Raw genomic sequence first — 14138 nt, forward strand, 5'->3', positions numbered from 1 at the left:
TACTCATAGCGTTTGGATTCTCAGTGTTGGCATACAGACATGAGCCCCGTCCCGTTTGAGCCCCGATGGTCTGAGCCCCGACCTGAGCCCCAACCTGACCCCGGGGTTGAGCCCCGACTTGAGCCCCGACCCAAGCCCCAATTTCCAGAGCCCGGATTGAGCCCCGACCTGAGCCCCGTTTGAGCCCCACTTAAGCCCCACATGAGCCCACTTGGGCCCCATAGCAATAAATTATGCAAAAATGCGTAATTCCAGGTCGCGGGGCTCAAATGGGGCTCGAGTGGGGCTCAAACGGGGCTCAAACGGGGCTCAGGTCGGGGCTCAATCCGGGCTCTGGAAATTGGGGCTTGGGTCGGGGCTCAAGTCGGGGCTCAATCCGGGCTCAGGTTGGGGCTCAGGTCGGGGCTCAGACCATCGGGGCTCAAACGGGACGGGGCTCATGTCCTGTATGCCTCAGTGTTCTTTCCCTGACTTCGTCTCGTGTACTTGTGTTCCTTATCCAAACCAATCCACGCTAAAACAGTTAATTCAGACACAAGAAGAGTCTAGAACAACCATCACCACCAACATCGTCAACAAGACCACCATCCTGGACTTCAACATCTTCACCGCCATCAAACACACCACCAACATGGTCAACAGCAAGACGGTTCTGGTCCTCAACATCTTCACTGCCATCAACCACACCAGCATCATGATGAACAACAGGACCGTCCTGGCCCTGGTTTGCATTAAATTCCTCCACCTCATCTGAATCTTCATCGTCTGCATCACTTTGTTGCCCATCACCAAATCTCTGCCGAATGTCATCGAGGCGCTGCCGCTTTGCTACTCTAGCAGCAACATTGCGAGCAACTTTCCTACAGAAAGATCTACTCACCACCTGCAAAATGACATAAAATTGACACAAGATATTCACATGAATTGACAGCATGGAGACAAGACCGTCAGAACTGAAACAGGGTCTGAACAACAAAACACAGTCACACTGTTAAACTTGAGTCAAAATCAGATGGCAATACAACATTTCTGTATTGCTATGTACAAATCTAGTGTCTTCTGCTCCTCAGTACTGTTTTCTGACGATGCTAAAAGCGTCTTCACTCCGAACCCAAGGGGTCCATAACCTGGGTCATTCCATGGGGGTTCGACATACTTTTGCAAGTGATCTCTCCGATTTCGATGAAACTTTGCGAGCTTGTTGGCTATGGTCTGAAACCCCCCAAAACCAATTTTGAGCAAAAAATACCGATTTTTGAAAAAGTTATGGCTTGCGTTAGAAATTTTGATTTTCGTTGCAGACCTTTTTTGAAAACGCTGTAGTTTCTTCCAAAATGAAGCTGCAGAGCTCATTCTGGGCGCATTCGAAAGGTATTGAATTGGACTTTAAGCCTTTTGCAACATTTTGACAAAAATTTTCAAATTTGACAAAAATTGAACAAAGTCAAAATTTTGAACACAATTTACTCAAAAGTAGTATTTTTGATATTTTTTCTTTTTTGATATGTTAAAGTCCATAGTTAAGTCTAGCAACCCTCAAAATTTGGTTGGAAAAAATTCATAAACAAGGAAGAAAAACGGTTTTTAGTGTTGCGATTCGGCAAATTTTCGCTAGTTGGAGTGGTGTGGAGAGGAGCATGATGAATATTTGAGACCACAGGTTCTCGATCTTGAACTTGTAGTGTCACTCGGAACAGTTATTTGGGGTGCTGAACCTACAAATAAGGTCAATTTTCGTTTTCGAAATTCTCAGGGGCGGATCAAGAGGGGTGACTTTTCAAAAATCAGGATTTTTCAATGTTGCAACGCGATTTCTATGTTTTCAGGGGCGGAGATAACGAATCTTGAACGGTATTGGATACAAGTTAGCTTTAAAGCTGATCTAACGTATCGTCAAAACATTAAAATGTGCAAATAGATGATCAAAAAGCCCCCAAATGTGAACATCTTTGGCCCATTGCAAAAAGTAAAGGTAGTGTTGTTACCTACACCCCTGTTAACATAAGAATCAACTTCGACATCCAAACATCTCGAATTCGGAAAAGTCCCCCCATTGACGCACCCCGTTGTTTGCCAGGGGCGAGGTGAGCCAAAGGGAGTGACTTATCCAAGTTTGGATGTTTTGACAATACGTTGGATTAGCTTTGGAGCTAACTTGCATTCAAGATGATTCAAGATTAGTTGTCTCCGCTCCCAAAAATATAAAAAACGATATGCAACATCCAAAAATCCTGATTTTTTAAAAAGTCGACCCTCTTGATCCGCCCCTGGTAAGCTCAATAACAGGGTGCGTCAATGAGGGTTACTTTTCCAAATCGAGATGTTTGGATGTCGCATGTTAATTCTTATGTTTACAGGGGTGCAGGTAACAACGCTGGCTTAACTTTTTGCAATGGCCAAAGATGTTCACATTAGGGGCTTTTGATCATCTATTTGCACATTTTTTGTTTTGACGATACGTTGGGTCAGCTTTAGAGCTTACTTGCATCCAACACCGTTCAAGATTCGTTATCTCCGCCCCTGAAAAAATAGAAATCGCGTTGCAACATCCAAAAATCATGATTTTTTTGAAAAGTCACCCCTCTTGATCCGCCCCTGGAATTTCGAAAACGAAAATTGACCTTATTTGTAGGTTCAGCACCCCAAATAACTGTTCCGAGTGACACTACAAGTTCAAGATCGAGAACCTGCGGTCTCAAAATATGCATCATGCTCTTCTTCACACCACTCCAACTAGCGAAAATTTGCCGAATCGCAACACTAAAAACCGTTTTTCTTCCTTGTTTATGAATTTTTTCCAACCAAATTTTGAGGGTTGCTAGACTTAACTATGGACTATAACATATCAAAAAAGAAAAAATATCAAAAATACTACTTTTGAGAAAATTGTGTTCAAAATTTTGACTTTGTTCAATTTTTGTCAAATTTGAAAATTTTTGTCAAAATGTTGCAAAAGGCTTAAAGTCCAATTCAATACCTTTCGAATGCGCCCAGAATGAGCTCTGTAGCTTCATTTTGGAAGAAACTACAGCGTTTTCAAAAAAGGTCTGCAACGAAAATCAAAATTTCTAACGCAAGCCATAACTTTTTCAAAAATTGGTATTTTTTGCTCAAAATTGGTTTTGGGGGGTTTCAGACCATAGCCAACAAGCTCGCAAAGTTTCATCGAAATCGGAGAGATCACTTGCAAAAGTATGTCGAACCCCCATGGAATGACCCACCTCAAAACAAATAATTACTTCATGTTGATTAGTCACAGGTTTAATCCACAACATTGTGCGTAATAACTGGTTCACCAAGTCCGTTATTTTAATTATTGAATAAAAGTATACTTACATCTTCTCCTCCCTGGTTTTGCTGGTTTTCCATTCTGACTTATTGAGAGAGCTACATTTCACCACCACCGCACACACAACATCTGTTGCGCAATACCCATTACCAACTGTGAAAACAATTTTCAAGAAAAAGAAAACAAAAGCACACGAAAAAAAAACATGGAAAATGTGAAAATTTCAGTAAAGATAAAACAATGTTTCATAGTTCATAGCTTACATGTAATTATTTTTTCATTATTTTTCTTCTTTGGCATGTTATTAGCAAACCATCAGGAGTTGGCTGACCTTTTGCAACAAAATGGCGGGATTGTTTGAACTGACGAAAATCGTGCTCTTCCCTAACATGAAAAGTTTTGCGTTAAGATCAAACTGGTCACTTTGATAAATTCAACATTTGTAAACAAAAAGGACAAACGCCAAACAATGGGCAAATAAACATCTGAATCGGAGTTTATTTATTCGCCGGCATCGTTTTATCGCAGTTTTCTAAGTCTAAGTTCCAATCATTGGGTGACATTCATAGGCGTGGTTGACCATTGTTAAACTGGTCCAAAAACCTCAAACAGCATCAATTCCAACAAACTTGTGAAGTTTTCTTTTAAAAATGATATTTTTATGGTAGTTGAAAGGGCTATGTCGAATCGACGTCGAAGCGCCGTCGAATCGACATCGAGACACTAAATGTAGCTGATTAGCTGTTTCTCCCTATCTGCGAGGGAAATACAGTGCAGTAGGGTACGCAATATGGCAATACAGCTTGTATGACACATTTTCCCAAACGTCGATAGAAGGGCCAATTTCGACCTCCCATCGAGTCCGACGAAGTGGCGACGTATCGACGTTGGGCCGACGTCGAATCGACGATCGATTTCCGACTGGGAAGAACTACAAGTTTTCAAAAAGAGACAAGAAATTCAGGGACATTTACATCAAAATGTCTTAAGAACACTATGGGAGCAAACTGATACATTTCCACTATGTACAGAGTCTAAAACCATGCAGCATGGTTCAATAGTTTGTTCATAGAGGTCTTGGGGGTGATCTTCTGGCTTTAATGGGTCTAAGCTAAAGCCAAGGAAATGTTTTTTAACATGATGACTCGCTGAGTGATTTTTATCAAAAGAACTACACTTAAAAGGATTCAAAAATTCTTAAACACAAGAAACAACAACGAAGTTGTTACAGTGAAGGTCTGAAACATAAAACTTTGGACGATAAAATTGTATAAAACACAAGGTGACAATGATTTTTAGATCATACTAAGTAAGAAGAGAAAAAAAAACTTGACATTTTCCTGCTGAATGTCTAACACAATGGGAGCAAACTTATTTACAAGGCAGTAATGTCACGAGGAGTAAAATACTCCCCGCAATAAGCTTCACCACATGTGAAATGATCTGCAACCCACGGCCTGATGCAAACCGCGTGAAACTTGTGCCCACAGGGCAATTTGCTGTCCGCTCCAAACTAGCGACATATGCTGCAATAAGGAGTTGCTTCCTCTTGAGGAGGGGGAGCTGGTGCAGCAGCATTGTCGACGTAGTGGCCAGGGCCAGCAGCTTCATTGTTGTTAAGTTGAACGCTGGCAGCATCATCCGGCTGAGTGGCTGCATTGGCAGTCCCACGAGCCAAAGGAAGGGAAAATGATTAAGGCATGAAGTTTCCAGAAATGAAACAGTGCAGCCTGTTTAACTTACGTGTTGGCTGCTGAACCTGAGGCGCAGCTTGCAGCTCTGGGATTAGTCCTCGTAATAGTGGGTCCCCTTGGGGACATAAAGCTTCGATCCACTGCACTTTTGGTTAAAAGCATGAAACTTTGCACACTTGTAGTTGGGTACCTAAGGTTCAATTTCCGATCGGGAGGCAATCGATTCGTCCCTTAGGACCGAAATGGCGGCCATTTTTCCAAGATGGCCGCCACAGCGCGACTTAGGCCCTTATTAGTGACCACTTCTCAGCCCCTTGACCGATTTGGATGATTCAAAAATGCTTATCCACTAAAGCAGACCCGTAAAATCCATTTAAGCCATCACCGGGCTCAAAATTCCAAAATTTGACTAAAAAATCAATTTTTTAAAAAAACTTCTTATTTTTGAAAAACCTTAATGTGTTGTTTTTTTTTACTTAACTAAGGAACGAAAGAGAAAAACGTACATTATGACTAAGTAAACATTGAAGAGCACAATTTGACGAGCAAAATGAAAAATGGGTCATCTCTCTGCGGTCAAAATTGACCTCTTGAGGTGACCTCAACGGAGGTCATGTCGCATTCAGTGAAAAATGAGGAAGCCACATGGCATGCAGATTTCAATGTTCTGGGGCACGCATTCGACACCAAGCGTACTCCTAACAGTGAGGTGACCTCCCCGATGACCCGGAGAGCATCCCTGTGGTGTACCAAGGCAGGATTGCCTACCTCCCAGGCGCAATCGTCAAATTTAAGGCTTTTTCTTGTTTCTGCATTTTACTTTTAATGTCGAAAATTATAAACAGGGACTGAATGGCCGGATGCTGCAACTGGACTATCTGGAACTCTCGTACCGATCCTCCGCGTCCCTGTCACAATAATAATCACTTAACAGATACCATTGTACCGTTTTCGTTTCGTGTTCTACCTGTGACACGCGTTTTCTTGACACAACCCACGACAGCCGGTGCAGAAGTGCGTACACTTCAGCTTTCCTCCAGGTTGAGTTTGACAGGTACATACATTGGGTTTGCATCCCTTCTGGCAGCTGCAATTCACGAGCATTTCTCTGCATTTAGACCAGATGCAGGGCGCCTCGGACCAAAATGGCTCCTAACCATTTCCTGCTCTGTCGGTCCACCCCCACTCGCTTGGTGTTGGTATTGGCCGCACCTGAGTGGCCTGGCCCCACAGGTGTGCTGCTTGGTACATAGCCCTTCTTGCGTGTTGTAGCAGCACTCCCTGGGTAGGCGGGAGTCCATCCAGCAGGGACTTTTGCATTCCTTAAATAGGAAAAACCTGGCAAAATTTACTGACATGGTTTTGGAACCGCCAAAAAGCCTGACCACGAATGTCTCCAGCAGGTGGAACGTTTCCTCTGATAAATGCTGGGTCGGCCTGGCAATGTCCTGGAAAGCTTGGGTTACCTCTGCGAATGCAGACCAAATTTTCCACGCCGATTTTTTGGCCTTAGTGTGGAACTGGGACACCGTGTCACACCCAGTAAATGCATGAAATCCACGAAGGGCTTCCGCTTTTGAGGGCCCAAGGTGTACAGCTATTTCGTGAACCGGGATAAATCTTCGGTGTTTACCTGTGCCATAATCAACCCAGACCTCTTCGGCACCTAACTGTTGCAGCGTGAAAAAGTAGGAGATGGCAATGACCACTACATCCGAATCAACAGATCTTATGCACAATATTTTGGCGCCATGTTTGCAGGCGTCAGAGGCGTGCAGGATGATCCGTGCATCGGCCTCTTCCAGGCAGCAGGGCTGACCTGCTAGCTCCGTCCCAGACGCTTGAGATGATACAAATGTGGGGCCACAATTGGTCACAACCAGCATGTAAGGCGATAAAGTAAGTGAACTGTAAGCAAGGAGCTTAAATAAGTCCCTTTTGTTGTCGTCATTTTGAACAAAGTTTTTCCAGTTCTTTGGCAAGAGGGTTGTAGGAAGCACTTGTCGTCTCGCGCCTGCACCGCGCTTGCTCCTGGTTACCCGTTTCAGGCTGAGATTTCCTGAGTGCTGGTCCCATACCAGATCCAGGCGTCTCACGCCGTCACATTCTGACAGCAGATGCAGTCTCAGTTCTTTCTGCCAATAATCTGAAAATGTCCTAGACATCTTTGGGGCACACACATGCACTCCCAAGATCCTACTGAGCTTTTTCTTCGTAATACGAACAAAAAGCTTAGTATTATGACAGCACAGCGAAAGTTGTAACGTATGGTGAGGGGTTCTCAGTAACTTATGACCAGTTTCTTAGTATTACAAACAAATTTCTTTGTATTATGATAGATTTGTGTCGTAGAGTACTGAGAATTAGCTTAGTATTATGACAGCACGGCATTTCTCAGTAGAAAATTGGGAGTGTGGGGCAAGATACCAGCATCAATTATGAGTGCGTCCCGGGAAGCTGGCTGTGTCCCAGTAATGTTAATATTTTCAAGCAACAACGTAATAATGTCACTTTTGCTATCCGGCAGGCGTAAGCCACCATTTTTGGACACTGATGGAGGGCAAACCTAAAACACCATCGCACTGTTATTTTTATTTTACCGGTGGTACACTGCACCACTCTTGGATTCAAATTAAGGGCAAACCTGATTCTCATATGAAAAGAATTCCAGCAAATTCAGCTGCCGCCGTTCACTCATAATGAACAGTTGCAAAAACAATTGAGCATCTATCCACAGAGTTTTAATCTGCAAAAGCTGCCCATCAACTTTTTTTGTGGCAGCTGTAAAAATTTTCCTGGAGAACCTCTTGATGGGATCAAAAACTGATCGCGTCTTGTCCACAAGGGCTTCCCTTACAAAGCTGGAATAGGCTTCAATACCCTCCTTTTTCATATTAAAAAGGGACTCATTGGCATCTGGACCGAGAACATCCCGGGAGTGTATATTTATCAGATCATTGTCATCCTCTAGAAATGGATTGCCTCGCTCTAAAAAGCTTTCCACGAGTTTATCAACTTTCTTTCTGAATGCAACCTAAATTTTAAAAAGAGAACAGATATTGTAATAAAAAATTTAAATGAAAGTTACTCTGAGGTTTCAAGTTTACCTGAAAACCTTGATCCTGCTCGTGGTGAACATCTAGGGTGGCAGTGGCCCTCAAGTTTTTCAGGGGACTGAACTCATTGACAAGTCTTTTGATCTCAGGACCGGCCAGCATCCAACGCATTAGCGACTGTCGGTCTTGTGTCAAGCCAATTGCACCTCCACGACCCTTAATAAGCTTATTATATTGCTCATGAATCTGGTCCGGTGACATACGGGAGAAAGGTGCCGAAGTCTTGAGTGCAAAGTAGCCCCTGGAGAACGCTTCCGCGACATCAGGAGCGGTTGAGGGTAGTTCCAGTAAGTCTTTCAAATGTATTGTCAGCCACCTGGCATAGTTAACTCTATCAAAAGCAAAAAACCAGGGCAGAATTTGTCTTATGCTGCTGAGGTACTCATCGTAGTTGGCACGGCGCAGAGAACCAACAAAACGCAGCAAGAGCACTTGTAATTGCAGTACGGTCCACCAGAAGAAAAATGTAGGACAAGAACAGCTCTGCTCTGCCCATTCATTAAATTCCAAGTCACCTGTGTCTGACTCTTTGAACGCCTCATGCAGAAGGATGTGGAGTGCAGCTGCAGTGGCTTCATGAGCTGACCTCGCTTTTTTGATGTGGTGAACTTTTAACAAGCCTTCTGCGCCTGTCTCAGAGGCAAGGTCAGCTTGTACAAAAATTTCAACTAACCCACATCCTTCTACTAATTTAAAAAGTAGGAGAAGAATGGCTTGTTCAATATGAAGCCCTCCCATCATCAGCACCATCAGCTTCTCTCCATGAGTGTCAGGCCAGTTCCATTGAATGGATTTTCCCATTGCAAACAATGGCTGGTCCATGAAAAGGACGGGTGTCTGGCCAGAATTCACCATTTCCGTAATTTTTGATACAATTTTAAAGCCATGTTTTACCATTGACGGTGTTTCTGCCACCTCGTGGAACAGTGGCAACAGCGTATTAATAATGGGCAACGCGTCACTTTCCGGGCTGAAACGTGACGCGTTGAACGCTGCCCATGACAAATTGGACGGGTTTTCGGCCTCTCCACTCTCAAATGAGGTTCTTACATGTTCCAACCACGCAGTCTCACGCTCGGCTCGCACGCTACCTTTCGTTGTCATCGCCTCCAGCGTGCCAGGATGTGCTGGGGACGAAGCGGGACGGCAGCACCGCAGCCTTCACGAAAGCGTAGCTCTCGGGCAGTTGAGGGACATCCGTGCTCGTAGAGATGTTCTCGAACGCCGCTTCAAACGAGCGGGGGTTGCCAGTACACTGCTCTGTTGGCACCTGGAATACGGATATGCCCGTACCGTGGAATGAGCCCTGCGCCGTTGAACTGGAGGGGTTGTGGTCCACGTTGTCCAGGGCGGCGACAGTGAAAAGTCCGTGCCGCAACTCCGCGGGGCACAAAAAGCCTTCCTCTCCGGCCCGCCGAACGGTAAGGTGACAAAGAGCGGACGTGATTTGGTAGACTCTGTTTGACGAGACGCCCAGGCCAAGAGCGTGCAACTCGTCAATGGCCTCGGCACTCCGTGTTCTGGCATAGGTGGACAGAGACAGAAAAACGGGCAAATTTGTCTCTCTTTTTAGGGGTTCCGACGAAGGAGGACCCCTATTGCCCGGGACGGATAAATTTTTTTCTTCCGCCGACGCCAATCTAAAAATGGTTTCCGCCAAATTATTCCTTATCGTAAAAAAATAAAAATTCCTGAAAATTTCGAAAATTAATCGTAAGAATTTAACGTAAACGACAAAAACATAAATTTGCAACAATGAAGCACCCTTATCCCTTCACATTTTCCAGAAACGTTTCAAAAACAAAATGTGCTACTCCCCAAAACTAAGCATCCTGACTCATCAAAGTGACAAAAAATCGTCTGTGTTCTTAGAAAATGGTTAAAACATGAAAAAAAGTCTCCATGGCAACGACACAGTGCCATCGTACCAACTGTCAAAATTTAAAGTCGCTGATAAAAAGAAATCGAAACGCCGTGAAATTCGAAAATGCCAATGCTAACGCATTGCACCATATCGCGACATTGGAACATCTTTGAAGTCTGTCAGTAAAAAGTTCGTAGCAGAAAAGACGCAATAAATTAATTTTCGGGGGTTGGCAACAATTTTGTCGGCGTCTGCGCCCTTTCGAAAATCGCGGGGCTGAAAAAACGAGTAGTCGCGCATTGAAACTGCCCCTCCATTGTTGCTGAGGTTGGATTGTTTGGCTTGCTTTTAAAGGTTGCGGTTCTCTTGTGATGTTTTTCCCCAATTCTGTAATCAGCACGACGGTTGGTTTGACAAACTATATAAACTCGGGAGGGGTGGTTTCGGAACGCAGATGACTTTCGTTTGGCGAACATGAGCACTGTAAGTCGCGAGATCGCGAGATGGCCTGAGATGGCCATTGTGTTAACTGAATCAGGTTTGGGATGTAAAAATACCGGTAGGATTCAAAGTTACGTAAATTACGGTAACGTTTAGACGACAGACTCCAAATTGATTTCCACAACCGGAACACCGTGCAATGCGTTAGCATTGGAATTTTTAGTAAATGACGGATGCCAACACCCCTTGGCTGCCTCCGCATGCAATTAAATTGCAGAAGCTGAGTTATGGAAAGAGCCGGCTGGGTCGCTCTGTCCATGTTGGCTGCGCTGGCACCGTAGAGCAGCATGTTGACGGCCCCCAGGGTGGCTGGCGTGCCCACGGCCTGCTCCTCCCGCCGCACACGTAAAAAAAGAATTTGTTGTGACAACGAAAATGTATGTTGATTTTCGGATAGCTAAAAAAAGTTGTTAGGCGTACTAACAATTCGTTGCCAGAACGAACATTTCGTTCTGACAACGAACTATATCGTCAGGAGTACTAAACATAATAAAAATGAATGTTTGTACTCCTGACGAATTATTTGTCGTGAGAGCAAAGTGTTCGTTCTCACAACCAATTATTAGTACGCCTCACAATTTTTTTTTTGCTACCGTGAAACGGGGTAATTTCGGACACTCGGTGTAATTTCGGACAACTCTGCCCGGAAGCATTGCGATGATGCTCCCATCTAACGGCCAACTTGGAGGCTTGTCCCGTTGCGCGCATCGCATCGGCCACACTTAAAACCATCTGATCAATCACCCGGAGGCCAAATCAGGCGCAAACTCCAGGAGAAATAGTGGTTTTTGTATTTAACCATTTTTACCTAAATTCGCTTTATGCGTAAAAACTTTGACTGGCAAGCCGAAACTGTTCATGGCCGGTTCATGAGGGGATTGTTTGTCGATTCAATCATGTTAAGAGCATACTGTGTCAAATTTTCAATCACCTGGGTTAAATAGTATGGTTTATATGGGCTTAAAACTAAAAAAATGCTACTTTATGGGGTAATTTCGGACATACAAACGTCACGCCAGGGAGAGTGGGTATGTCCTGAACACTTCCAATTTCGCAGGGTTTGAGTGGTGGAAGCTGAAGAGCTCTTCTGAAAGTTGAAGATAATCCAATAACAACGATAATCCTCAATTGTTACAGCGGTTTCTTTGTAAACTTCGAATTTCATGAAAATGGGGCAAAGCTACATCTTTAATACTTAGTTTTTTTTTTTATGTGCGTGTTCTACCTTGGTGTCAACGACTGTTTTGTGATTAATTTTCTTTTATGTGACATGAGAGTTGGACTTGGCGAATGGCTGCATAGCTCGCCGGTTTACTATGCAACGCTTTGCACTGAGCCCCTGTATCTTCCTAACCGTACATACGACACGACTACTGGCCTTTCTTATGCATGTATGTGATCGTATGTAATCTTGCAGAGGCAGATTTAAGATTCACTTTCGCGTAATAAAGTATGGCCCGAGTTGCCTGTGAAAGCTAATCGGTCAAAAACTAACAAATAGAAGCGTTTTAAATGGCTCTAGTTCCACCCACTATTTCTGAAATTGAACTACATATGTATGAGTGCAATACATGACTTAAAATTATGTATGAATGACCACCCCTACCTTACTTTTACATCTAAACCCTTACGAATTTCTCACATAATCATATTAGCACTTTAGAAAGAACAAGTGATCGATTTTGGGACCAAAATCAGAACGAAAAGTCGTTTTTTCCAAGGGTGTCCGAAATTACCCCAAAACACGGGGTAATTTCGGACACTGCTTCGGACCCTCCACTGTAAAAACGGTGAGGTGCAAATATTTGAAATAAGTGCCAAATCGAAGCTAAAGGTGCGTAGATGATAAATTTTAACACTCAAGTCCATGACAGCACCACAACTTTCACAATTTCAAAAAAAAACACTCAAAAGTGTCCGAAGTTACCCCGTTTCACGGTATCAACCAAACGTTGTCACGTGCGCGTACGGTAGGCGTTCCACAGCACGCAGTTCGACAAAACGTAAATGCAGACATCTAATACTGCGGGACAGAGGGCAAACTACCCTTCATGAAAACATATACATGGGAAGGCCTTTCCAAACGCAGGTATGGACAGCTGCTTGCTATTTTTTCTCGAAGCCTTGTTGTGTGAACTAGAGGGAGCGACGAAACGTCCATTCCTGTTAAGTGCGCTAACCTTTGTTGGTAAGTTTTAGTCAAGACACTCATAGGGAACAAATACTCAGTGCCCTTGAAGTGCAGCGAATCCGTAATGGACGCAACCACGTCTGAGAAGGCAATGGCCTCGCAAGCTCTGAAGGACTGCCGCTCGCTTGTCTCCTGCTCGACTTCGGCCGACGTGTGACTTACGGACTTGTACAGTAAGGGGTATTGAAATGCATGTTTTTTTGTATTCCATACCGGCACACCCGGAAAAGGGTTCATTCTTACCTAAAACCACCGCAAACCAAATTTGAGACCGATCGAAAAATATTTAGGGGTCGCTACAATGGCTGAAAGTTGTGAATTTGACGTAATTTTTAAAACAATACAACTTTGGAGTATTTAAAGCCCTGCGCATCCGGTGTTGGTCCTAGCTTGTTGCCCCCGGAGACTTTTTTTCCCGGGATCCAGGCCGACCAAAAGAACCCTACGGGATGCATTTTGAGCGAATGATAACGGAACTGGGTCCATTTTACGCTCAAAAAAGTGTATTTTTCTCCGCTTTTAGGGTTTTAGAGGCCTACCAAACTTTTGCCTTGCGTCACAAGAAATCCAAACCCATGTATTTTGATAGAAAAAAGGTTGCTCTTTGAAATGGCGGTCACGGAAACAGTCTACGATTTTTGGTTTAGGCTCCAAGGCCGTTTAAAGTTGAAAAATGGATTTTATTTTAGTGAAAATTAGAGCAAATGTTCACTCGTAGTCACGTGCGACGTATGGTTTTGCCACTAGCACTACCCGGCGAAGTGCAGGCGGTGCGCTGTGGTGGGAGAAACTTCACGGGTAGAAATGTACGGCTTTTATACGGCTGCTAAATATTTTGAGATCAAAGTAACGCGAAGGCGTTCGAAAAATACCCGGATTATGTTTGGACAACGAATTGCAGCTGAGCGGTCCGTATACGTATCCACGACCGCGTGGACTCAGCCGGTCCCTGCCCCAGGATCAAGCCTATGATGTCACGATCCAGCGAACACTGTTGATCATGCGCGGCAATAACAGCTAGTCTACAGCGTAGACCTGCTGCGACCTGCTGTGAAAGAATGGGAGAAAAGAGGCTGACACAGTCCAAACATAATCCGGGTATTTTTCGAACGCCTTCGCGTTACACAAATCACACAAATCACACATCACAAAAAAAGCAACATGCATCAAGCTGGTGCGTAAGTTTTTAAATCCCACAACATTTTCAAGTAACTTTCAAGACTCATTCAGGGGCCTCCATCCAACGACTGTTAAAACAGTTCCAAATCGGTCCAGGAAGCGGAAGATGGGGATAATCCCACTTATCTCCGAATTGAGTTTTTATCTTATTATTGTGCCTTAGGATGCTTTGCATCTTTACACCAAATTGTTTTACCCAGTTCCTAATAGTTAAGGAGAAAATCCACATGAAAAATGGATATAACGCAACTTGGCCCCTTTTACAGTCTAAATTTCATCGGAAAATGGAGGTATCTCAACCAAA

Source organism: Thrips palmi, unplaced genomic scaffold, assembly GCF_012932325.1.
Source record: "Thrips palmi isolate BJ-2018 unplaced genomic scaffold, TpBJ-2018v1 HiC_scaffold_7, whole genome shotgun sequence".
NCBI classification, from domain to species: Eukaryota; Metazoa; Arthropoda; class Insecta; order Thysanoptera; family Thripidae; genus Thrips; species Thrips palmi.